Raw genomic sequence first — 25,442 nt, 5'->3', positions numbered from 1 at the left:
CTGGTAAAAAAACCCATCCTTTTGGGTCAGTTTTTCTTTTCTCTAAGCAAAATTCCTACCTGACATTTTATGCTTGCAAGAGTGCAATAGCAGCACAACACTTAACTAATTTTACATTTAGATTGCTTCTCCTCTGTTTGCTGCATGGGATGCTCACTCTGCTCCTTGCCAATAAGCCATCCAGAGAAGCAGAACGACATTAATGATCAGGAAAAAAACAAAAGCTAGTCAATAATAACCTCAGTGGTAATTTCCTGATGAGAAATTCACTCATTTCTTTATTTGTGCCTGGGAGCTCTCGTTGTTCTTATTATGAATCCTTAGGCATAAAAAGTGGATGTGATTTCTAATTTAAATAGAGTTGGTATAACCCTCTGAAAATGAATCTTCATGAAATGATAAAGCAGGGCTCTAATATTGTGTTTAGAAGGATGCCACATGTTCTGAATAATGTTGTGGGTGCATAACTGAGCAGGCAGCACTGGCTTGAATGGGACAGAAATGGGACCCCTTTGAGGTTCCTCAGAGACTCCATGTAGCCACATGCTAACATGGAGTGGACAGAGGAACTTTGCTTGGGAGAAGACACATTTCACTAGCCCAGGTGGCTCCATTCCCCATCCAAACTGGACTTGAGCACTGCCAGGGATGCCTGTGTTGGAAGGGACCTACAAGGATCAAGTCCAACTCAGTGCTTGGTGGAATGTGCTGTGATGCAGGTGATGCCTCACCTGAAAAAGAGGGACACCTCTAAACCTAGAAACTGCTGACAGCCATGAAACTCTCCCAGGAGTAAATGGAGTTTTCTCAACTGTTGCAGGTGATCTAAAGACATTTCTTGCTCTGACATGACACACCAAGCCTTCATGTGGACAACAGTGTTGGCACCCTTTGCACACCACAAAGCAATGTGGCATCTCTCTCACTCAGCAGTGAACCAATGAAGTACCAGGGCCCTGCTCAAAGGATTCCCAGACCCTTAGATATGGCATAAAAGATGAACTAGCTCCATCACTTGACAAGGTCAAAGCAGGAAATAATATATTTATTTGAAGATAAATTTGCATCACTGGGCTAGAGTTAGAAGAAAATGTGATGTCAGATTTTATTTCAGTTTTGCAGAATAAAGACCTTCCTTAATTGTTGCAGTATCTCAGACAGCTTCTATCCCCTGTCCTGAGGTGAAATCTTTGTCCATGGGTTTTCTGATGTTCGCACTGTTCTAAAGCAATTTGAGTGTCAAATACAAGCTTTGAAAGTGTCTTTTATGTCCTTCTTTCTACATCCATCCCCTGCCTTGCAGTGAGAAGGAAGAGGGTGGTACAAAGGTTTCAACATAATTTAAAATATCATTTCCCAGCCTCGCTCACCTCCTCGTGGTCATTTCCTTCCTATTTTCTCCCATCAATTCTGTGATTGTATCTGACTTAGCACCTGTCTGGCCCCACCTCCCTGTGTCTGCTACAGCTGCCTAAAACACATTTGTAAAGCTCCTGAATGTTGAAGAAATATTAAGCATAATTCTGCTCATTCCTACAAGGAGGAAAAGGACACAGGGATCTGAGCCATTCCTGTAACAGAGAATTTCTGTGTCTGGAAAAGCAAAGCCTCTGTGAAGGCTAAATAAACCCAGAGGTGCATGAAGAAGTAAGCAGGACTAAGAGGTTTTAACTTCTTTACTGTGATCTCATGTGCAGTCTGGGACCAACTGGGCTGAAAAATATTTACAGGCCTAAATTAAACGCTACTTACATTGTTCAAGAGCTATGGAAAGATACTTTGGGGAAGGTTTTGAGGAACTGAGCACAGAGAGGATGAGGCTGATTTGGTTCTTACAGAGCAAACTGAAGACATTATTTGACAAAGCACAGAAAGAAATGGCAACAAGCTGGTTTGTCAGTCAATATCCCATTTCCTCTTCAACCCTGCCTCTAGAATTCAAGGAGAATCACTATCCAAGGAGCCTGTGTACCTCCATTTAAAAATTAAAACTAATCCTCTACTGTATTTTCACCAGCAAAAAAATATGATTAAACCACCATTATTCTGATCTTGGGGAGCATTCAGAGCTCTGATATGACAGAAATAACTGCAGAGCAAGTGATGGAGAGTCAGGACCCTCGAGGGGAAGGGTTTGGAAAATACCTCTGGGATTCAGAAGGGTGAGCAGTTCTTGAGCATATGGCTGAAGTAATTGCTCTCACTTCCTTGCTTCACAGAGCAGTTCAGGATAACCCAGCATGGCCTCCCAGCACAGTGGGGGAGAAGTCAGAGAATAAAAAACATATTTCTCTTCTATCTTAGAAAAGAAGAGCACGTGATTTGCAAATTCAGCATCAAATGGGCATCAGCAACATGAAAACCAGGTTATTGCCAGGTTATGCTGGAGGTTAAGCTGAACTTGAGGGAATGCTGGATGATGGACATGAAAAAAAAAAACAACTTGAAATCAAAAGTCTGGTATTGTTGAATTTCTCTATCTTGGGAAAAAACAGTTCCTGGAAGGAAGAAGTTTTTCAAATGTACTGGAATGTGAATTAACCCCTCCCTCTGGAAATCATTTTGTCTTATAAGTGAAAAATTATCAGTTCTATGGCTGTAGTGATGCCAAAATCCACTTTAATGACAGGTAAAAAAATTAGCAGGAAAAAAAATACCTCCATCATATACAGAGGGAAATGGTGGCAAGGAAAGGGACTGCTGGGAGCTCAGAGGGGCAGGAGCTGCAGCTCAGGGGTTTGTGGCTGGCAGCTTTTCTGCCTGCCTGTGAATCTCTCATGGCCCAGAAACTTATGGTATATTCTACACTTCCAATAAAAAGAAGAAAAGCAGTTAAGAATCTTTCATCAAAAAGCTCAAGGAGGGGACAGAGCCCAGAGATCTGAGCCAAAAACCCAAAAAAGACATTTATAAAACTTGATTCTTCAGAGATGACCCCATAACTCCAGCACTCATCCACATGAATCTGCTGAAATGTGACATTTTTTTTTTTTTTTATAGAGGAGGTGGGGACCACAGAGGAGAGGGAGAAGGGAAATTCCTGACTGTGAGTGGCTCACTGATGCCAAGCAGTGGGATGAGGTAACCCACCAGCCCCCATGAGCTGAGGGGCATGAGGACAGCCTAGATCTCCAGGACCTGAGCTCCAGCTCCCTTACATGGCAAAAACAGCAATCACACTGACTAAACATTTGTATGATTTTTTTATTGGATCATAGATCAGCTTTTTGGGTGTGGAAATCTATATCAAAGGTAGTTTGTGATTTCATTGCAAAGGTTTATTTAGCAAATACAGTTAATTTGCCTAATTAAAAGAGGAAAAGGAAAGTACTCTCCCTCTTACTGGGCAATAAACAAGGGGTAGTGAGTTAATAAAAAAGAAAAATAATTATAATGGGGGAAAGAGATGGTTATTTTCAGCTTTCCACATTCATCTCAGAAAAAGGCAAGGCTATGCACTGCTGGGTAACCAGAATTCACCAAAGGATGATAGATGGCTAAACACTTCCCATATTTCTTCTCTTGAATATGTCCACTAAGCTTCACAAGCACAGAGAAACTTTAGAAAGCATCCCCTGTATGCTACTCACCAAATCCATCCTACAGCTGCTGTGCCTTTCTCCATCCCTTCAATACTCTGAGCCATGACCACCAACACCTGGCAAAGGAGCAAGAGGAGCTGTGCCTGCAGTGAAACCCACTGGAAAACAGGTGAAAATGGAAATCAAACCAGCAGGCATCTAATGGATTCTTTGCTTCTTTTCTGCCAAGGTCAGGATTAAATCATGAGAAGGTGTTTCTTGTTCAGACTCAGATGTTCACCAGGTCTCATCCATGTCTCACAAGCTGTGAGCTCCACAGTATTTTAACAAGGTAAAAAATGTCAATGTATCTCTCTCTACAAGGCCTTTAAGGATAAACTGTCCAATTAAGAAATGACACCTAAATTATTTTTACTTTTAACCCAATAACCAATCACCTGTGCCCCGAAATGTGGACTTTTCTATCCAATTACACAAAACCACCCAAACCCATGAAGAAGGTGAAGAAGAAGGTGAAGAAGAAGTGAAGAAGAAGGTGAAGAAGAAGGTGAAGAAGAAGAAACAGCCTCCTCCCTAAAACCTTCATCTTGCTTCATATATATTACTATATCCTAAAACCTTAAACTCTAAGTTTTCCACCATGTGTTATCACACACTTCTATTCAAACTCCACACTCATAATCTCAGTTCTGTCATTCAATTTTAGAAGCCTTCTCCACAGCCTCAGGTCAAATGCAGTGTTCTCTTGGGGGTCATTGCCTGACAGCACAGAAAGTCTAAAATTCTCAGCATCCAGGCTTCCAACAGGCACCCACACAGTGCTGTGAAACTGGAGGGGGAAATATCCTCCTGGGGAGGGCAGAGGCCGTGCAGAACCACCTGAGAGCCCCGTGCCCCAGAGAGGTGCTCAAGCAAAGCCCTAAAACAGCCCTGCCCGTGCTCTGTGGGGTGACAGCCCCCGCACCCCAGGCATCAGCAGCTCTCCCTGCCCAGAGCAGGCTCCCAGGGGAGGATGGAAATCCCAGGCAGGGCACGGCTGAGGCTCTGCCCTTGGCTCCAGGTCCTTGGCTTCGGCCGCAGACGGCAGCGAGGGTGGGCAGAGCAGTTTCACACGACCTTCCTCCCTGAACCAAAGCTGCTGACGTCCACCCAGCCCCAGTCCCGGGCACAGGGCCAGGGCCTGCCTGCCAAAGGCTGTCCCCCTTCCAAAACACATCAGCTGGAATTGCTGAATCCCTGAACCTGCTCCGGGAACGGCCCCGGGCTGTGGCTTCATCTACACATGAGCACAGCCTGATGCACAGTGCTCCAGCAATAACCTGCAAACCTCCTCTACACCTCTGAAATAGGGCTGTGGAGACAAAAATCACCTTGCAGATTCACTAGGGCAATCCATAAATGAGACTTAAAATTAAGTACTGGCAACCTCATTTTATAGCCCAAACCCTCTGTCCTACAGAGTTGGGTTTTTATCTTTTTTTTTTCTTCTGTTACTCTTATTTTTCACCTAAAATAAATAAGGAAATTATTTATTTGAGAGTTGTCCTTATCTCTAACAAGATACCTGGATTTCCATATCAGGGATTGTTTCTCATTTCTTGGAGATAACAAAAAAAAATGTGGTCTGGGGAATTCTGATTTACATTCAGCAGCTTGTGAGAAACCTACTGATAAAAATATTCAAGGAAGAATTGAACAGATTGTGTCTGAGGATTATCTCTACACCCAAATGTATGTGTAAAAAATAAATAAAAGCAATAAAAGCCATTCCATCTGCACAGAGATAGAAGCAGGCTTCTTTTGCAGTAAGAAAAGCCATTATTTAAGTTATTATTTACAGAATCAGACAAGTTTGTGTTGGAAGGGACCTTAAAGGTCATCTCATTCCAACTCTTCTGCCATGGGCAGGGACACCTTCCACTAGACCAGGTTGCTGTCTCTGGGACAGTGGAGGAGAAAAATAAACAAATACTGAATTGCAGAATAACTTTGCAAAATAACATTATATATAAAAAAAAAAAAAAAAAGTGGTTTAGCCTCTCTCTGCTTATGAGCTGGAAGAAAATGAGTTTAAAGAAACCTGATCAGGTGATAACTGCATTATGCCAATTCATTCCTCCCTCCAGCACAGGTCCTTTAATGAGACCTTTTTGCATTGCAGCTGCCATCCCTTGGCTGACCAGCCAAACCCTCTTCTCAGTGAGGTGTTTAGTCCCAGATCATCTCCCTTATAGAGCTGCAAGCATCTTCTGCAAGATTAAACAATTTCTGGGGGAGATTTTCTGAGAGACATGAATTTTCTCGGACCATAATTTGTCCTTGGGAAGATCAGCCTAGTCTGGGGGGCTTTCCAGTGGAGAGGCAGGGGCAAAGACATCCCAGTGCAGAAGGCCTGAAGAACAGCACTCAAATGGCTAAACTACTTATTGAAAGTCATAGAATCAAAGAATGGTTTGGGCTGGAAGGGACCTTCAAACACCATCTCATGCCAATCTGCTCCCTTGGACAGGGACACTTTCCACTATCCCACGTTGTTCCAAGTCCTGTCCAACTTGGCCTCGAACTCTTCCAGGGATGGGACAGCCACAGCTTCTCTGGGCAGCCTGTGCCAGGGCCTCATGACCCCCACAGGAAAGAATTTTTTCCTAACATCCAATCTAAATCTCTTTCAGTTTAAAACCATTCCCCCTTGTTCTATCACTAACTGCCCTTGTAAATACATTTGTCTGCACAGACAACCTTGGAAACCTGCAACCTCTGTTCATGCACAAGAAAAGAGAACATTTAAGGCAGAAAAGTGATATCTTCCCCCCGTCAGCCCTGCAGCTCAGCCCTGGGAGTAGGAAAAGATTCAGAGAACAGGTCTTCCCAGGTGTTCATGCACTGCAGAGCATCCCAGCAGCGGCAGCAGCTCCTTCCAGCCCTCCTGCTCAGAAGATGAGCAGTGGCTGAACCCATCAGGACCATGCTCCTAAAAAGTGGCATCAGCAAGGAGAATCCATCAGCAAGGAGAAAAGGTCTTGGAAATCTGGGAAGACACAGAGGGAGGCGTGTCCAGGGAGGTCTGCTGGCACTCCAGAGAGGTACAGTGGTGGTGTTGAGTGAGGATGAAGGCAGACAGGATTCATCACACCACAGCCATGAGCTGTGGCCTCTCCCCAGCTGAGCCATGAACAGGAGAAGACCAAAGCACTTGGGACAAACTGGGAAAATTATCCCAACTCCAGCAAGAAGCTTGGATGGGAGAGGGAGGAGAAGGAGCAAAAGAGACAGGATGTTTTCAAGGCTGGAGAAGCCCCATCTCTTGAGGAGCCAGGGGTGTGCCAGCTCTCCAGTGGGATAGCTCTGCAGCTTCCTTGTTTTCCCTGGATTTTACCAGCAAAAACAGGACCTTCCAAACCCCCCATGATGTCAACTAAGAGAATTCAAGACTAAAGTCATGATTTGGGGCTGTACCATGAAGATGTTCAAGTCTGAAAAGAGATGGGTCTTTTACAAGGAAAATGAAACAACAATCTCCCTGCTTGGCCTTGGAGTTCCTCAGGGAGGCAGATGTTTGATTCCAGGATTTTGGCACCCGAGACATGAAGACCACAGAAGGGAGAGAGCAGAAAGACAGACATATACACTGAATTCCAAGTATATTTGCCTGATAGGGGTGTAGGACATACAAGAATTTCAGCAAAATGCCTGTCAATTAACTAAAAAACTATTTTTATAGAAAATATTTCATACTTTTGGAAATTAGTAGCAGCCCTATTTAAGGCTGCCTGTTCATAAACAAACCCGTATCACTGGAAAATTTTCAGATTTATATGAAGCCTAGGATTTACATGTTTTATTAATGATCAGTAACATCCTATTTATCAACCTATGGGCCAAGAAAGAAATTAACTGATGGAAGCTGAAACCTGTGCTTGGTTGTGCTGATTGCTCCCTCCGTGGTAACTGGCATTCCAGTCAGCCCCAGACACTGAAAAATCCTGAGTCAGGCCTTAAAACCCACATGCCCCGCTTGAAAACCACAAGAGAATTTGACATTTATGAATAATAACAACAAAAACAGCAGCAGCAACAACCTTGGTATCTCACCCTTGGCATTCTGCTGTATTTCTAGCTTGTATTTCTCAGCTAGAACTTATTTTTGATCATGAAGCCTGAGAATATAATGGGTTAGAAGGTCCTAGAAGTTGGATGCATCAGAAAAAAAACCTCATCTATTGCAAAACAAACAGTAAAATTACACAACAGCATTGTGCTTGGCATCTTTACAAAGCAGGAATATTCTTATTTTCTGCACTTACCTAGACAAATCTACCAGACATCTTTCCTCACCAGCATCTAAGGGACTTTATGGGGCAGTAAAAACTGAATTAATAAACACAGATAAGAAGCAATACATTATTGGCTTGGAAAAAAAAAAAGAACATACTTGTCTTTCAAAATATTGGAGCTGTTAAAACCATCAGGGAAGAATTAGGTAACTTTATAGCTGATTTCAGTCTGTGGGCATTGGAAGAACAAGGGTTTGCATCCCAATGACCTTCTGCACATGAAACATTTACAGACCCCTTTTTGGGTATGTGCATTTGGACATTTTTAGTTGTGTCCTTCTCTCAATTTATTCAGTTTTACATTGAAAAGACAGAATAAGAGACCAGCAATGTGAAAGCCAAAAATACCCCTGATTTTCATTTTCCAAAAATGGCCAGTTTGGAGGGGAAAAAAAAAAAAGTTTTATTTGGTGGGTTAAGGCAAATGGCCCATTTTGAAATAAAAAAATGCTGTTTCCAATGCAAACAAACCTTCTTGCATTAGAAATTATGTGATTGGATTGTGCAAGTCAAACGTGTCTCAGCGGACTGAGGGGCAAAGGGAGCAGCTTTGGGCATGTTCAGGGCTGCAGCCACAATGCTGGCCTCTGTCCTCTTCTCCTTCCCTCCTTCAACAACCTTCAGACTGCTGCCTCAGTTTCCCTCAGTGTAAAACACGCTAAAAATAGCAACTCTCCTCCTGGAGGAAGCTCTGAGGAGTAATTAACTAATGCTAGCAAAGTGCCAGCCAGCACTAATTGCTATCATTATGCAGGAGAGGAGCAGTGGGGTTTGCTTTGGTCCTGGTGATGCTTGTTTTCCTGGACTCGATGAGCCACAGCACCAATGAGCCACTGATGGGGCTCTAAGTGACTCCTCAAGGCACTGCAGCAGGTTCTGAAAATATAAACATCCACAAATTAATTTAGCTCTCCAACAGCCTCTGGGAAAGTGAAGCCTCCCTCACAATGTGGAATGCTGAGGAAAAAGGAAAGAAAAGTTATTCCTGCTATTCCAGGCTGATAAAGTGCCTGGGCTGAGCTGTACATCCCCATTCACCCTTTGATTTGTCCTGCAAATCCAATGTGGTCACACCAGCACTGTGGTGGCCCTGGTGCAGCACCTGGAGTCGTGCCCTGGGAGCAGGAAATTGGGAATGGGGCCAGGCTGGTGCAGGAAGGATGGAAGAAAGCAACTGGTTTTCAAAGCAGGGAAAGAGAAGAACTTAGCCTGAGAGCAAGAGTCAAGGCGTTCCCTACACCTTCTGGTCAAAAATCTGGCCAAAAATTGGGAATGCTTTGTGGAAGAATCAGAGACAGGGACATTACCAAATTCACCTATGGAACAGGAACTTCTGGTGCAGACAGGCCTTTCATGAACATGGAGGTTTTACAAAATAGAGGACCCAAGCTATGATGTGTCCAAAAAAACATTTCTCTGCCTGGGAGAGCAACAGCTTCTCTGTCATCCTCAATTTTTGCATCAGGAGAGGCTGCTGGGTCAATATCAACTAGAAATTGTTGATCCCATGGCCGGGGGGTTGTAACTAAATTATCTTTAAGGTCCCTTCCAGCCCAAACAATTCTATGATTCTATGAAATTACATCAGGGTCCAGAACAAAGCTGTTGTTTGCAATCTGCAGAGATCAACTCTCTGCAGGAACTTTCCCAAAGGATGCTCCAGGGGTGGGCATCCCCCATGGCCATGGCACCAGCAGAGCCTGCAGACTGAGAAAAGACTTTCTTCAGGTTTGAAAGAGGGATAACCATGCTCAGGCCAAGTGCAGAGCTCAGATTTAATTGCACTCCCCATTTAGACAATTGAAGGGAAATAGATTTGCTGACTGCTGTCTATCTGTGAAGACCTAACAAAGCAGGGAGATGGGAATAGTCCTAGGTCTGGACATGTTCCAAGGTGGTAGCAGCAAAAACAAGGAGCTATTCCCACAGGAAGAGACAGTGTGAAGGAATCTTCTTTCACAGTTCTTTCCTCTCTGGCAACAGTTTCTCAAGTTAAATATTTATATATGTATATATGCATTCATGTACATACCCTCACAAAGCAAGGCAAAAAGTCAAATCTTACTGTCTGAAAAGTGGATCTAATCAAGTAAATGATCTTCAATCTTGAAATTTCCCTTACAAGACTCTAAAATTTTTTATTTCAAAGTACACCCTCAGCTTTCCAAGTAGAGAGTCATTTATAGATTAACATTTTAAGTATAAGGCCTTTGAAGTCCCTTTTAAACTTCCCAAAATGCTTTGGAGATGGGAGGTTCAAACTTACAAAACCCTGGGAAAAAAGGTGCCCCTTTAGAGCCAGATGGGCCTGATCATCCTGTTCACTCCAAAACCCCTACAATTAGTAAGATAATTTGGAAAACCCAGCATGTGTTACCCCAATATGACATTAGATGTCACCCATGCACTGCATTTACTGCCTGTCCCCCGATCCTGGTCCCCACATGGGAAAGCAGCAGCCCATTCCCCCCCTCACCCCAGGGCTGGTCATTCAAGCTGAGGGGATCTCAGGACATCACTCCAGGGAGGCCCCTGGAGTACCAGGAGAAATGCCCACAGCCTGGATCTGATACCTCAGCCTGGAAAAGGTGGGATAGGAGCAGTATCCATGTCCCCATGGCCTTGCAGGACAGGGGTGGGTCTTCGGACTCAGGAGAAGGTCCAAGATGCAGATGTTTAACTCTGTACAGTCCCCGACCCGTGCCAGCCAGCACTGCCCATGTCTGGGCAACCTTGAGGTGGCTGAAGGGTTTGGAGACGAGTCCCCACTGGGATGCATCCCAAATTTAGCCAGAAGAGAGTACAGCTGTGTGGAACTTAGATGTTCTGTGTCACACACACGTCCATGGCCAGGAAATGGGTCCCCAGAGGAGACAGGAGCCAGAGATGGCACAGAGGTACAGGGAACATGTAAGGCAGCCAGGGTGCTCTGCAGCCCCCATTCCCCTGGCTCAAGGTCTCCTTCACACACCCTCTCCTCCAAGGACTGCTTCACCCTCCTGTTCCCTTGCTACAGGAGGGGAACCAGAACCCTGGGAAGGTGGCCACCAGGCTGGAAAGCTGGGAAGGAGCCAGCTGAGCAGCCCCACGCTGGGAACCACCCGTGGTGCTATTTGGGCACTGTCCCAGCCCTCCACCAAGTGGGGCAGGATCTCCCTGAGGGCTGACAGGAGCCGGCAGGAGGAATGCCATGGACTGGAGAAGGAGGCCGACCTCATTAAAGCCATGGAAATCCCCTTCCACATTCCCGGCTGCGGTGTTTCCTCTCTTGCAAGAGCGTGAGGCAGTGGCAGGCAGGGGGAGGCACTTTGGGGAGCGTGTTTACAGAACTCCTGCCAAACCACAGGAAGTCCCAGCTCCTGGAGATGGAGAACGGGCGGAGGAGGAGGCAGATGTGGCCAAGGCTCTGTCAACTCCTCTCCACTGCCACTGGCAAACAAAAGCCAGAGCACAGCAGTGCTGTTGTGCCTGGCCATGTGGGATGCAGAAGGGCCTGGAGTCTTCTCCCTTTGCTGTTTTATCTCAGAGCAGCTCAGCAAGTGAAGTCCTCCAGCAAAAGGGGAGAAAAGCACCTGAGATAGGTAATTTTTCTGCACGCTTCTAGAGTTAAGCACACCTCATTGTACTTCTGGCTGTGGCAACTGAGAACAGACTCAGAAATGGCATCCAACAGCTCACCGTGCAGAAAGCTGACGCTCAGTTGTATTAACATAATTTTTTAATGATTTCTAAACAGCATTCATCTGCTGCACCCTGTTTACCCACCCAAGGAATGCCACCTTGTGGGGTTCTGGCATCTCTCTGAAGGGCTGGCAGCTGAGCTGTCTACACATACAAGTAATCTAGAGGAAGGTTTTCCTTCCCATGGCATGAGAGCTTGAACTACATGATCTTGAATGTTCCCTTCCAACCCAAACCATTCCATGATTTTATGCATCTGCTGCCTCTGCCACCACTCACAGCCGTGACATGCCATTAGTCCAGTGAGGCTATCAAAGGTTTGGACAACAGCTTGAAGATGCTCCTCCTTGATCAGAAGGTGTTGGACACCCCTACCAATACATCCTAGAATGGCAATGAGCTCTTGAGACTGGCACCACGAGGGTCTCCTCTGCTGACATCAGCTGAGCAGGATTTGGGCAGCAGGTCCACAGCTCAGCACATGCTCCATATTCCTTTTCATTTCATTAGGGACAACAGCCTTACAGCAGTCAAGGATGTTTCTTTATCTCCCACAATCTCACACTCCTGGTGGCTTTGGCTGCATCCTTGGTGAAGACCTTGCACTCATAATGGCTTTAACCTGAAGGTGGGTAGGTTTAAATTAGATATTAGGAAGAAATTCTTTACTGTGGGGGTGGTGAGACACTGGAACAGGTTTGCCCAGAGAAGCTGTGGCTGCCCTGTCCCAGGAAGTGTTCAAGGCCAGGATGGATGGGGCTTAGAGTAACCTGGTCTAGTGGAAGGTGTCCCTGCCCATGGGAGGGGGTTGGAATGAGACGATTTTTAAGGAATCTTCTGACCCAAACTATTCTGGTATTCTATGATAGGTATCTACAGAGAAGCCACCATTCCCCAAAGTACTCAGCACAGCCCTGTCCTCACCATTTCACTTGTTTGAGGAGGACAGACACTCCACACCCTGATTTATCTATCAACACCTGCAGGGGTACAGACAGGCAGAAAAACAACCTACCTACCAAAACATTGCCTCATATTGCTCAAGCCAGTCAGAGCTGCAAATTAATTCATAACAGACTGAATTTAAGACCTAAAGAAAAATACAAGTTCATTTATTGGACATGCTATTTCAAAATGAATAATATAGTTCTTGTTTAAAAGCCACTAAAGAGACAGATTTAATAAAAGAGCAAAGTTTCCAAGAGGTTTCATCTGACAGTGAATATCATATTGAACATAGTCAGGAAGAGAAGTTATTGTAGTCTATATAATTAGTCCTTCCCTCCACCCCTGTTTGGCAATCACTTTATCAAATTACAGATGTCCAGACTGGATTAAGTGTTGCTGAAATACCTTGCAGTCAAAATCTTTGCGCGGTGTTCATTATCATTAATTAAGTGTATGCGATCCCAGTTCCCAGAAGAATGTCCTCTTCTGTTAGCTGAGCTATATTTAAACTCAGGAGAATTCAGCATACATTTTTAATAGAAATTCAACAGACAGTATTGACATTTCTTTTCTGTTTACAGCAGCCTTTTAACATCACAAAAAACATCACAATGACCCAGGGAAATTGTGGTTCTCCTTTTCAGCTAAAACCCCAGTTCTTTAAACCAATTTCTGAGATCTTTCCATCACCCTATTCTAGACTCAGATCCAGAAATGCTTTGCCCCACTTCTAAGTAGTAAACTCTGAGTTTACTACTAGTGATGTGCTTGTTTACACCTCCCAGTACTCTCTCTGCTCTCTCCAGAGGGTGGATTTCCTGACTCACAGTGCCTCTAACCCATTGCCCAAACCGGTTGCTCCCCCTCCTGTCTTTGTGCAGCTGACTGTTCCTCCTGCCTTATTCCACCCCACATGCCTCCTGACTGAATCTCACCTACTTTGGAAAGGACATTATTCCACAAACTGAGGGTCCCTCTCCTTCCTAATCTCATCCTCCTGTGCTTTTCTCAGTTATTCCTGACTCTGCATGTCCAGTGGATTGAATAATCCTCCTCTAGATTCATCCACCCACCCTGAAGACCCATGTTCACCATCACTATCCTTCTCAGAAGTCCTGTTAAAAAGCATCTGAGTTGTGCTTCAGCTGCATAATAAGATTAGTGATGAAAGCCCTGCTGGAGCCAAAGTAGCTACTTCATTTCTCCTTTGCAGAACTGAGTTTGATTGATCCAAAAGTTTTCTCTTGACCAGTCCTTAATGGCTGATATTAATTTCCTTCATTACCTGTCATGTGTTTGTAAAATGGTCATTTAATTACCTGTCCTTCACTTCTCTTTTGTAAGAGTGTGTGTTTCCTACCCTGTTGACTCTCCCACTTTACTGTACAGGTCTGAACACCCAGTCTTGCTCTGCCTCACCACCCCTGATCCTCAGCATGAAACAGTCCTATTACAGGTCACTAAGGGGAGAAAAGCCCCTCCAAAACATATCTGCTAAACATTCTCAGTGCCTTCAGTGAATGTTTGGGTGCCATTCCTAATATTAGTCCATTAGACCCTAAAATAACACCTAAGTACACAACACATCACCAGCTTCCCCACAGGTCTCAGAGCTTTGGCTCTGGTTCATAACATTGTGGAGACTAAATGTCTCCATCCGTGGGTTAAAAAAATGCTGGTGATGTTTATCTGTTCCAAGGAACACCTGTGAAATGGATTCACACATTGAAACAACTTGTGTTCACCTCATTGGAGAAATGAGAACCCAAGATTTCTTCAGTGCTTCCCAGCCAAGCCCATACCCCTGTCCTCCTGGGAAGGAAAGCGTTCCCATGAAGGCTGGGCTGAGAAGCAAGGAGAAAATCCACATTCAATGAAGAATTTTCTTCCCCAGCAGCATCCCAGAGGGTTTTTGTGTAGGAGCTTGTTCGTACCTGATGATGCAACTGAGACCTGTGCTAAGGTGGCCCCAGGGGACTTTAAAACACACTTGACTGAAGCACCTCCACTAAAAGCTGCTCCCTGGGGTCCTTATACTACCAAAGAAATGGCAGAACATCACTCCTGGGGGTCTTTAGGGATCCTCAAGGTAGCAAGCATGAATCCCTGCTATTGGGGATAGGGATTCTCTACCATTTGGAGGGAAGTTGCTCACAGTTACAACAGGGAAGAATCAGATCTTGCCTTTCTCTCACTGCTCAGCTGAGACCATCTTCAGGCTGCTCATCTCTTCTGTGTGAGATAAAATTTATTACAAAGCCAGTCCCTCCTTGCCAGAAGATGGAAGTGGTCCAATGAAAACAGGACAAATACACCAGCTAATGCCAGCTCTCTGTCAGTCAGCCTTCCCTCTGAAATGAAAAGCAAAGCAAGTCCCAGAGGTCTCTCCTGCTCTGAGCATGGCTTTACAATTATAAATTATCCCAAGATTATCTCTGTCCCCAGCAGAGCTGAATTCACCTCTGCTGTGTTTGCTGGGGGATTAATTGCTGCTGCATTAGCTGCACTGCAAAGCAAAAGCTGGGGATGCAGCAAGCTCCTGATTGCCACCATCATTCAACAAGGGGTGACAAATTTACAGCCAAATACACAGGAAAGACTCTTTGATTTAGCACAGTCTGCAATTAGCCAGCACAGACCACTGCTGGGGAGGAAATCAAGGTAAAAAAGACCAGGCATCCAAAGGATGTGAGCAAGGACAGGGATTAGGGTGGCACTGGTAAAACAGCAATGCCCAGAGCTGACCATCCTGGCTCCAGGAGGCACCATCCAAGGATGAACAGGTGCTTCTTCCTCTTCCCACAACCTAGCATGATGTCTGACAGTGTTGGATGCAACATCCAACTCATTCCTTGACATCCTCTCCCACACTGCCAGGAGATTGCATTGGTGCCAATTTCTAGGACTCTGCATTCAAAAGAGATGCTCCAGGACAGCCCTTCCATCCCACATCTTCCCTTGATGGACCACACATCTCACATGGGGAAATGTGGAGATATCTGAGGATGGTCTGGTGCTATTGCAGAGCACTGGGCTTGCTTGAAGTGTCTGGCTCTATCTTGGATATCCTGCCTGAGTGTGAGGAAAGAAGGAGCTTCATTTCCAGCAGAAAAATTTCCCACCTGCAGAAGTCACCCACACCCTCACCATCCTTGTCATGGTGGGAACAAGCAGCAAACACATCACTCCTCACTGAGCCTGGGCTAGATCAGAGGAAAGCTGAGATCCATGGGATTGCAGGAGGACCCTGGACATCAGCTCTGCTGTCATCCCCCTCTGGTGCTGTGGGACTTCCAGGCACATGGAAATGTGGTGAGAGCTCTGGGCCCAGAGGCTCAGATGAAACACCAGAAGCTCCACAGCTCTGAGTGGGACCGGGCTGAAAATCTGTCAAGCTTTCTCATGAGATTTCCTCTCTCCCTCCTGGTTCTGTTTGGACTGGAAACACCATGAGAATAACTTTCCTCCTTGCATTTCAGCAGTTTTGCTTCCGGGCCTGGGCTAAACAAGGAAGTGCAGAGGCGTGGGAACCAAGGGGAGACACAAACACATGGGAGCACAGGATGAATGGCTCCAAATCCCTGCATTCAACTCACTGCCTCCATCAGGGTTCTCCTGCCAGCTGAACTCCTCTGCACGGGCTGGGACTTTCAGGTGGAGGTGGTTATCTGTGGTTCAGATCCTTCTCTCCCTTAGGCAGCAAAGCACTCCCAGGAATAACTCAACTTTTACTGCTGTGAGACAAGAACATTTGGACCAGGATCTTGGTGCCTTTTAAAGACACATCATCCAGCCAGCAGCAGAGCACTTGGACACAGAGCCCAGACCTCCTAACCTTTGTCCTTCTGTGATAAAAGGGTTTGACTTCTTGATGCACTCATCATCTCAGCACCCTGAAAACAGAGTCCATTTCAGGTGTGGAGTACCACAAACCACTTCATGGGAGGCTGACCCATTCCTCCAGGATCCAAACTTCTTCATTGCTCCACACCTTCAGCATCCACTGACAAAACAAGTTGTGCCCACAGGAGCAGGTATGGCATGCAGGGATGAATAATGATCCTATCACCACATAAATATTTCAGGATAAAATTCCAGCTTCACCACAGCCTAATGCACCACCCAACATGTGTTTACACCAAACAATCAGCAACTCAAAGCTACAAAGAATGAGGAAATGGGAAGGAGTTTTTCCCATACCAAGCAGCTTGCAATTTAAGGCATTGCTCTTTCCCATAAGTCTTCACCAGATTGGCATGGAAATCTCTTTGGGATTATGTGGATCTATTCAGCAGTTCAAAGGTTAATTGGAGCTACACCAGCATATGAGCAGAAAGGAAGGGACAATTTCTAGCAGCAAGGTCATGTATCTACTGAGCACTTCCCTCTGGAGCATTCATCATTATTTAATTATCACTGTACTAATAGCTAGCATGAATTAAAGTATTCTGGGTCTCTTAGGCTTTGTGGAAGAATAAAAACTTCTGGGTTTTTAAAGAACTTCACAACAGGAGATTGTGGAACATCCTCCTGGCCCAGCTGGCCCTGTCTCTGAGCACTTGGGACAAACAACTGAACTTACTTGACTCTACAGCTTCTAGGCAGGACTGGCCCAGATCACGAGCAAAGAAGTTCCAGGTGGGTCTCAAGGACCTGCAGACAGCAGTGGCACAAGCCAGGAGAGGACCCAGTGACTAGAGAGGACATTTAAGTGGCTTTAATTTGAACCAAAATAGGTTTAGATTAGACACTAGGAAAGAATTCTTAACAGTAAGGGCGGTGAGGCCCTGGCACAGGTTGCCCAGAGAAGTTGTGAGTCCCCCATCCCTGGAAGTGTTCCAAGGCCCGGTTGGATGGGACTTGGAGCAACCTGGGATAGGGGAAAGTGTCCCCTCCATCCTGCCAGAGGCTCATCACTGAACAGGTTACATCTGAATTTGAGCCCTTAATACCTGTTGCAAAACCACCTTCCCCTCCTGGGTGCCACCTGGTAGCAGCACCCAGACAGGTTCTGCTGTCCCCTTGTCTGTCATGTTCCTGCTCTGAACACATCCCCAGAGACACAAGCACAGCTTCTCCATGTCCCTGGCTCAGACAGAGAAGCACAGCCCTGAGCTGTGTCCTCCTCTCCCTGTCAGAAGAAGCAAGAGAGGCAGAAATGCACCCAAGAGACACCCTGTGACTCTGGTCCCTGCCAGCTCTCTCCAATCTGCCCTGCCCAAGGCACTTTTCCCTGTCACAGTCTGGCACATCTATTTCAAATGCTGAGGATTGCCACATATCACAGGGAACAAGAAACAGATTCCCACCGGGGAAGCAGGGCCCTGGAGCAGAGTGGCGTCAATGACATGCCCTTGAGGTTCAGAGAAGGAGGACACAACTGCTTGTTAATCCTGCTTCCCAGCTGATGATTTCTAGGGATAACCTAGCCAGGGAATTCTAGGGAAAACGTTAAAAGAGCTTCTAGCAATGCACTGTGAGAATAAAATCCCCATCGCTGCAGCTCACAGGGAGGCAACACTGCTGGTTGCACAATAAACCATGTGAACCACTGGACACAGATCCAAGGATCAGGAAACAGGCAGCAAAGTCTCCAGTAAAATCACCTCTTTCACTATTTGGTTTTAGGAACCCAGATGTGACCTCCTGTGTTAGGGTAGATTACATGGTGGTCCCAAGCCTGCCTTTCAACCCCACTTTTCATGAGTCCAATATTTTCTCTTGTTATCTTGTGCCTTTAATTATTCATGTTCACATGTTCACCCCTACCGCATTCACCTCCTTACCCTTATCCCAGGCCCTCTCCCCAGCTTCCCCAGACACCATGAGCCCTCAGCCTGTTCTTGACCTCTCAGAGTGGCAGTCTTGAGCTCTTCAGACCTTGCCTGTGATTTTATGCTTCAGCACTTTTATTAATTCAGAGGTGCCTTGTCTTAGAGGACAGAATATGTAGCAATCTGAAGGCATGAGGTAAGGCCACATGCTTGCAGCCCCAGAAGACAAGCACATGCTCTGTGCCCAGGTAGATGCTACCTGGCACAGTCCTGCCACTGAGGACCAAGAAATGAATCAACAGCACAGTGCTCCACCTTTACACAGGCAAGGCAAAGAGGCAGAGGTGAAGAAAAGTCACAAAATCAGAGCTGCATTACTCAGCACGGTCAGTTTGTCATTGCAGCACGATCTACCACCTGAGTCACAGGAGTAGAATTCATTCCCCTTAAATTTTGACCTCTAAAATGTAGAATCTTATGTCTGGCCACACAGATTCAGCTTCCTTTACAGTCTGTGATTCATCTGACCTCTCTCAGACACTATTGTAGATTGAATCACACTCTGGTTCTTCCTATTTTTCTGCATTGGCAGTGAAGGGAGCCGACGGTGACTAGTTCATCCAAAGCCAGACATCTCAACTCTATATGCCAAAATAAGAGCAAAGGAATCCCACTCTGGGTATTGTCATTTCTCCCTAATTGAAGGGCTTAAAACTTTCAAAGCAGAAGGACAATGACAGCTGAATTTGTGGTGGGCTTTTCATGCCAACATTCAGAGACTGTTTCTTCCCTGCCAGCTCACTCAATTTAATTCATGGGAATGTCCAGAAACAGGAACCCCTGGAGCACAGCAAAAAAATGAGCCAGGCTCTGGCATTTCTGTGAGCAACCAGTTCTTAATTATTTGACTAATACAAGCATTGTGCAGCAACCATATTGCATTGAGCAGTTCATGGAGGTTTCTTTGTCACTCATGTACAAACCTCCACAAGGGTCTAGGGCTTCTGCAGAGGTTTGGGTACAAGAGCACAATGACAAACTACAACTCTTCTAAGGGTGTTTGAGGAATTTATAATGAAACTCACCTTAAATGTAATTTGGGTCGGGAAGGATCAGAGCACCAGAAAAGGTTGGGCTAATGCTGATCAGGAAGGAGATGTATCATGGGCATGAGGCAAACCCTCCCCAGTTCTGGAAAGGGCAGGAGCATACTGGGAAAACCACAGGAATGGGGGTTTCTGCACAGAAGGGACACAACTACCCTGGGAGGAGGCTGCAAAGAAGCTCTCTGAGCCATGAAAATGGAGACAAAATTACTCACAAGCCCCTGGATGTTGGATACCTGTGAAGATGTTGGCTCTCCCTTCACTAGGAAATAGGTCAAATTTGGTTAGAAATTAGGATTTTTATCATTTAAGCTCCCCACCCCCAGAAGTATTGCTACTTGAGGGTTCTAAGGCAGAGCATAGCCAGGAGGGAAGGAAATGTCTTGGGCTGTGCCCAGGGGCTGCACTCAGACCCCACAGGGCTATGGCAGGGCCAGGAGGAGAGCACAGGAGAAGGAAGTCTTACAGCAAGGTCGGACAGCAGCTGTCTCCAGGAATGAATCCAGGAGCAGCATCCTCCTGGGATGGGCCAGGAGGATCTTGCATTGACTGACTGCCCTTCCTGAGTTTGGGAGGAAATTAATCTCCCACCATGGGCTCCAGTTTATTTTTACATTGCAAGTTAGCCCGAAGGGAAAAAAAGAAAATCATAAAAAAAGTTCTATTCCCTAAAAGGAATCACAAATTTCACAGCGACCTAAGGAGATTAGTCAAATCCCTGTGACCGTCAGCAGTTTCACTTAGGTCAAAGCCTGGCATAACTCAATCTCTGTGAGAAGGGAGGAGTGGCAGCGTGGACTGCCCAGCTCTGCAGGCTGGCCAGCCTCTCCAAGAGGGCCCTTCTGCAATATCTGGAGGGAAATATCCCTTTTGCAGTCCCACAGCAAGCAGTCAGGCTGACCCGGAGTGCAGACTGTGAAAGGGAGCGTTATCTCTTGCAGATACCACAGTGAGACCTTCCAAGCTGGGAAGCAGGAGGAGGACAAATTTCCCAGGCTGGGAGACATCAAAGGCTGTGTGAAACCTTCCGAAAATGCTCACCCTGAATTTCTCATGCATGGGTGGGCATATGGGATAACTCTCCATAGGGTCAGGGAAATGTAGAAAGTGGAGCAGTCGGGTTCTGATTCGCCTCTTGCTTTGAGGGAGAAAATGAAGAGAATTTAGCTCAAAACCTAAAAATAAATATGACACCCATAGGTTTGGCTTTGCACAAAAACTGGCCTGAGTTAGGTAACCTAAGGCATTTTTTTTATGAATTCATTTTCATCCCTTGCCAAACATGTCTGTGTCAATGGGCTCACAGAAGCATCAGCCCTTCAAGCTGTGCCTCAGACTTCACCCAGAGGATCAGTAATGTGGTGCTGCTGCTGTGGTGCTGCTGCTGCAATGCACTCAGTGAGCAGAGAGGTGTTGGAGAAATAAATTGAGAACAAACTTTCAGATTTGAAAATGTTCAGGACCAGGTTGGATGGGGCTTTGAGTAACCTGGTCTAGTGGAAGATGTCCCTGCCCCTGGCAGAGGGGTTTGAATCTTTAGGGACCCTTCCAACTCAAATCATTCTATGCTTCTATGATTACACTAAGGAGAAATAGGGCTTTCAGCTCATACTCCACAGCTTTAAAAAAAATCTGCCTCCTTTTCAGCGAGAGGAAGGGGCCTCTTGATAGAAACCCAACAGAAAGTCTCCTGCTCTGTGATTTTCTGTTGTGCAAATACAGAATTTGCTTTACATGGTATCATGAAGCCAAAAAGGATAGAAGTTCCAGTGTCCTTCCTCCACTCCAGAGAGGCAGGAGGCTTTTGCAACTGTTTATCTCTCTCTGAGGAAGTTGTTGGTGCAGTTCTTAAAAGAACAACTTTTGCAATTCTTAGCTCTCCTCCCTTGTTCTCTCATTGTGGCTTCTCCATCATTTGAACTCTTCCAGTAGTACCAGACCTGAAGTTTTCAAAATTACAAGTCAGGAACTAGAAAATCCTTACACTGATTTAGAAACTAAAAGATTAAAAACAAAACAGCAAGAGAGACCTCAACTGCAGGAACTTTTGAGTTGCTTCTGGTCTTTGAGGTTCTGAAACCAAGAGTGGGACAGTCCCGTTGCATTTTTTCCGAGTATCATCACACCTGCTCCTCTATCTGCTGTTTCTCTCCTGGTGTTGAGTTCTCTTCAGACCATAAAGCATCTTTGTGTCCTATGAATGTGCAGCATTTAGCACAAAGTGGTCTTCAGGCAGGATGCATCTTCTGGGCATGGGAAAAATGAAGGTGAATTGTTACAGTCAGTTGTTTTACCTACAAAATACATAAACCCAGAGTAAACATTTGAGAAGTGAAGAGAGCAGATGGGATAAGGAAGACAGACAGCATCATTGTCCATCACAGCTGGAAGCACTCCCACTCTTCAGTATTTGCTCCTGACCCAGTGAAAGCTTTCCTGTGGGGGAAAAGGAGCAATAAATAATAGGGAATCATAGAGTTATAGAATGGTTTGGATTGGAAGGGACCATCTTGTTCCAACCCCTGCCATGGACAGGGACACAAATCCACTAGACCAGATTGATCAGGGTCCCATCCAACTTGGCCTTGAACTTCCAGAGATGGGGCAACCATGTCATCATCGCCATCACCATCATCATCATCAAAAATATTACTCATCCTCAACACATCAGAATATCCTCTGCTATTCCTCTAACATCAGGGTGACCAAAAGCATGAGTTTGCACTAAGTGGGTTCAGATTAGTCAGAGGTAACATGGCCTTTTGCTCCTGATGATTTCACCAACACGACATTTGTTCTCATGCCCTTCTCCAGCCTCCATCTCCCTCAAAAAACATGGAAATGCAGTTTCCCTAACTGGAAACACACATTTCATAGTAACATTTTCCAGACCACTTTGCAAGAGGTAAAGTGAGACGAATTTTTTCAGCACAATTTTGTAGAAGCTCACAGCTCTTACCTGGCCCTTCCTGTCTGTGTCCTGACATATTCCTTCAGTAATCCCCAGGTCCTCTTGGCTTTGTCTTTTTGTGGTGTTTGTTTCTTTGCCCTTCTTAAATAAACTATTGGCAGTTCCTATGGTAACACGCCTCATTCTTTCTCTCTCCTCCCTAAAAGTCTCTTCCCATTTAACAGGCTTTTAAAAAGGCTCTATTTATACTTTCTTTTGTTATCCTGCCCCTGCTCCCTTGCAGCCAGACAAGGGCAAGCACGGAGCAGTGCATGCACTACCCTGTGTTACTAATAATGGCCATCCATAAACACGAGACCGAGCCGTGGGGATCAAAGCTGTGACCTTCAACAGGAGATGCTCTGCTTCTTCGAGCAAAAAGAAAGGAAACCTGAGACACGGCTGGCTCGGGAGGGAAGCACTGTTTGCAGGGGCCATCCCCACCCCTCCCACTCTCCAGCAATGCGCTGAGGGGCTGCAAGCCCCCCAAACCAGCCAGCATGTGAAAAACAGCCTCGCTCTCTCTGCAGGCAGTTTCCACCTCCCCTCTTTGCTCAGTGTCAGACATTCATCTATATTACCAGTAATTGGATAAAGAGAAAAATATGAACTGTGCTTCTTTTTGCTTCCCATTCCATGAAAAGAAAAGCTCCCCTCCTCTCTGTGCTTTTTTGTTTTAAATCTTGAGGCTATTACCAAGCATCAAGGTTTATTTCCTTTAGGTTCATCATATAATTAAAATGCAGATTACAACTTATTTTAACCCTTAGCTGAAGCAGTAGGTGGATTTTTATGATGACAACTCATTGTTTCTCAGGCATTTCTCCTAATGAAAAACAAAGGGTCTGAAACAGTCCAAGTACAATTTAGTTCCTTTCTCCATCGAGAGGTTTCACTTGCACAGTCAGGCTGGTGCCAGAAACCACACGTTTTTTGGTCATCTTTAGGGTGTTCCAGGAAACATATTGTCAACAGATCTCAATTTTTCAGTAGGAAAAGCAAGTAGAAGAATGACTCTCCAGCCTTCCCCTTTCTTTCTCCACATAAAGACAGCTTTCAGGGTTTCTTTATTGATGAAGAATGACTCCCAACAGTTGTAAATCCATTTTTTTTTTCTTGCTTGTGATCTCTCCTCCTTTGCCAGCACAAGTGATGCCCTCCAAGTGCCACTGCAGAAAGGGTTAAGGTATCTTAAACTACAGCCTCAATAAGCAGCTCGCAAAAGTGTCCTGTCCCCAGGGTAGGATCAGTGTATGAGAATTTGCTCAGATCATTTCATGTTTGTAACTTGATTTCCTGCCGGAAAGCTTCAGTGGGCGGAGTTTCTGCTGAACCAGACAGAACTAGAGCTATTTCCTTTTCCAGATTGCTTGTGCATGTCCAGTCAGGCTCAACTGAATTAATGGCAATCGGCTTGTTTCCCCCACACACCCCTTCCCATTCACCTTTTGCAGTGCAAATACGGGAAGTGAGTGATAATCCTGCTGTCAGGGCCTCAGGAGATGGGATGGCTCCACAACCTTGGGCAAGTCCTGTTCATTCTCTGCACCTCTGGCCCACTTCTTGTTAAATTCTGGAAAAAGGATGCTCTAATGACCCAGCTCCTGCCCTACTGATTTCCTACATGACCTTGGGAAAGTCACTTAACATTTGCCTGCCTCCACCTTCCATGAAATGGAGAGGAAATCATCAAAAGGCTTTGCTCACTCTGCTGCCACCACCAGTATTAAACCATGGCCCCTGAAGACTGAGAGTAGAATTCTTTCCAATTTAAACTTAAAGACAAGTTGCTATTTTCTCCTGAACAGTGCAGGTCTGTGTTGGATCACCTGCAGCACTTCTGCTAGGAAAAAACAGCCCCTGTTACTCCCCATCATGCTCCCAAGTGCAAATTGATTCATTCCTTCCCTGCCTTGACCATCCCAGGAACCATACTCATGGTTGCATTCATCACTGAATGCAACCAAACCTCCTGGGAAAGACCAGGTGCTGCTCCAGGTGCTTGGTTTTTTACCAAAGTTTTAGGTTTCATCAAAGTAGTCTGAGCTAAGCCCCATCAAAGATGCTTTCATCAATACTGAGATCCTCTACAGAGGGGTGAATGCAGGACCAGCCAAGTGGGATCCTATGGATCTCATAGGAGAACAAATGGCTGGGGCCAGAGATCTACCCCATGTACAGCCTCAGGACTCTACTGGTTTGCCAGACACTTCATTACTGAGGTGAAAGTGGGCAAGCCCCCTTCTCTCAGTCCATTTTCAACAGCACCATTCGAAAATCCTCCCCAGCATAAACAGCAAAGTCACCCCAAACAAAAGAAATGAAGCACTGTGGGGTTTTTTTTCTCTAACAGAACCAAATAGGAAATTCCTCTGAAGCACAGAGAAATTTCTGAGTGCTGTGTTTCTCACCCTTTTCAAACTGCTGTCTCCACACCAGCCTGGGAGCCCCAGTGCTGAATGCCTGGGGCAGCACCCTCTCCCCCCATCCAGATAGTATCATGTCCTTAGGATGTGTCTACACTGCCAGGTGGAGCTGGTTACACAGAATAGTCCTTTCCTTAGGCCTGGCTAAGTCTGGAGGCCTGGGCGTGAGACAGAAAGTAGGCACTGTTCCTTATCTTACAAAGGAGATTATGCAAGAATGTCCTGTAATGAGGATAAGGAAGGTGCTTTGAATAGGTATGTGGGGTTGGCTGCAGGTACCCTCTGGCAGCAGCAGGGCTCTTGCAGCATGGACCAACCCTGGTTTCCAGTGCCAGATGAAGTGGGGCAATCAGCTGCTCCCTAAACCAAATGATCAACTGAGCTCCTTTCACAAAAAAAAAAAAAAAAAAGCACAAAATTTGAGAACATCAATGAAGGAACCGTCACCAGGACCTGAAACTCAAAATCTTTATCTGCTTCTGTTACTTCATCCTCCTTTCTGATTGCTGGCTCATATGCATGGGAATGCAACGTGTATGGTTTCATTTTCTTAATTGCAATTATCCTGCAGACCACCTTCATGCACACTGGGGACCACCAGTAGTGCAGGGACCGCATGTGGAGAAGCCCTGCCCTGGGAGACCCATCCCTCCTTCCCTGATGTGGTTAAAATGCCATTCC

The 25,442-nt window shown here is 45.6% G+C and overlaps 1 long non-coding RNA gene across 1 annotated transcript in view; it reads right to left on the bottom strand.

Moving 5' to 3' along the window:
- The window catches only part of LOC143696162 (uncharacterized), a 48,656-nt gene extending 26,225 nt beyond the window's left edge, over positions 1 to 22,431 (bottom strand). Inside the window, exon 1 of the long non-coding RNA XR_013185577.1 lies at positions 22,345 to 22,431. This is a non-coding gene — a long non-coding RNA (uncharacterized LOC143696162). The remainder of the gene's footprint in view (positions 1 to 22,344) is intronic.
- Positions 22,432 to 25,442: the final 3,011 nt, after the last annotated feature.

This window comes from Agelaius phoeniceus, chromosome 1, assembly GCF_051311805.1.
Source record: "Agelaius phoeniceus isolate bAgePho1 chromosome 1, bAgePho1.hap1, whole genome shotgun sequence".
In the NCBI taxonomy this organism is placed as follows: Eukaryota; Metazoa; Chordata; class Aves; order Passeriformes; family Icteridae; genus Agelaius; species Agelaius phoeniceus.
Note: the sequence above shows the minus strand (reverse complement) of the source record. Positions and strands in the feature narration are given on the sequence as shown.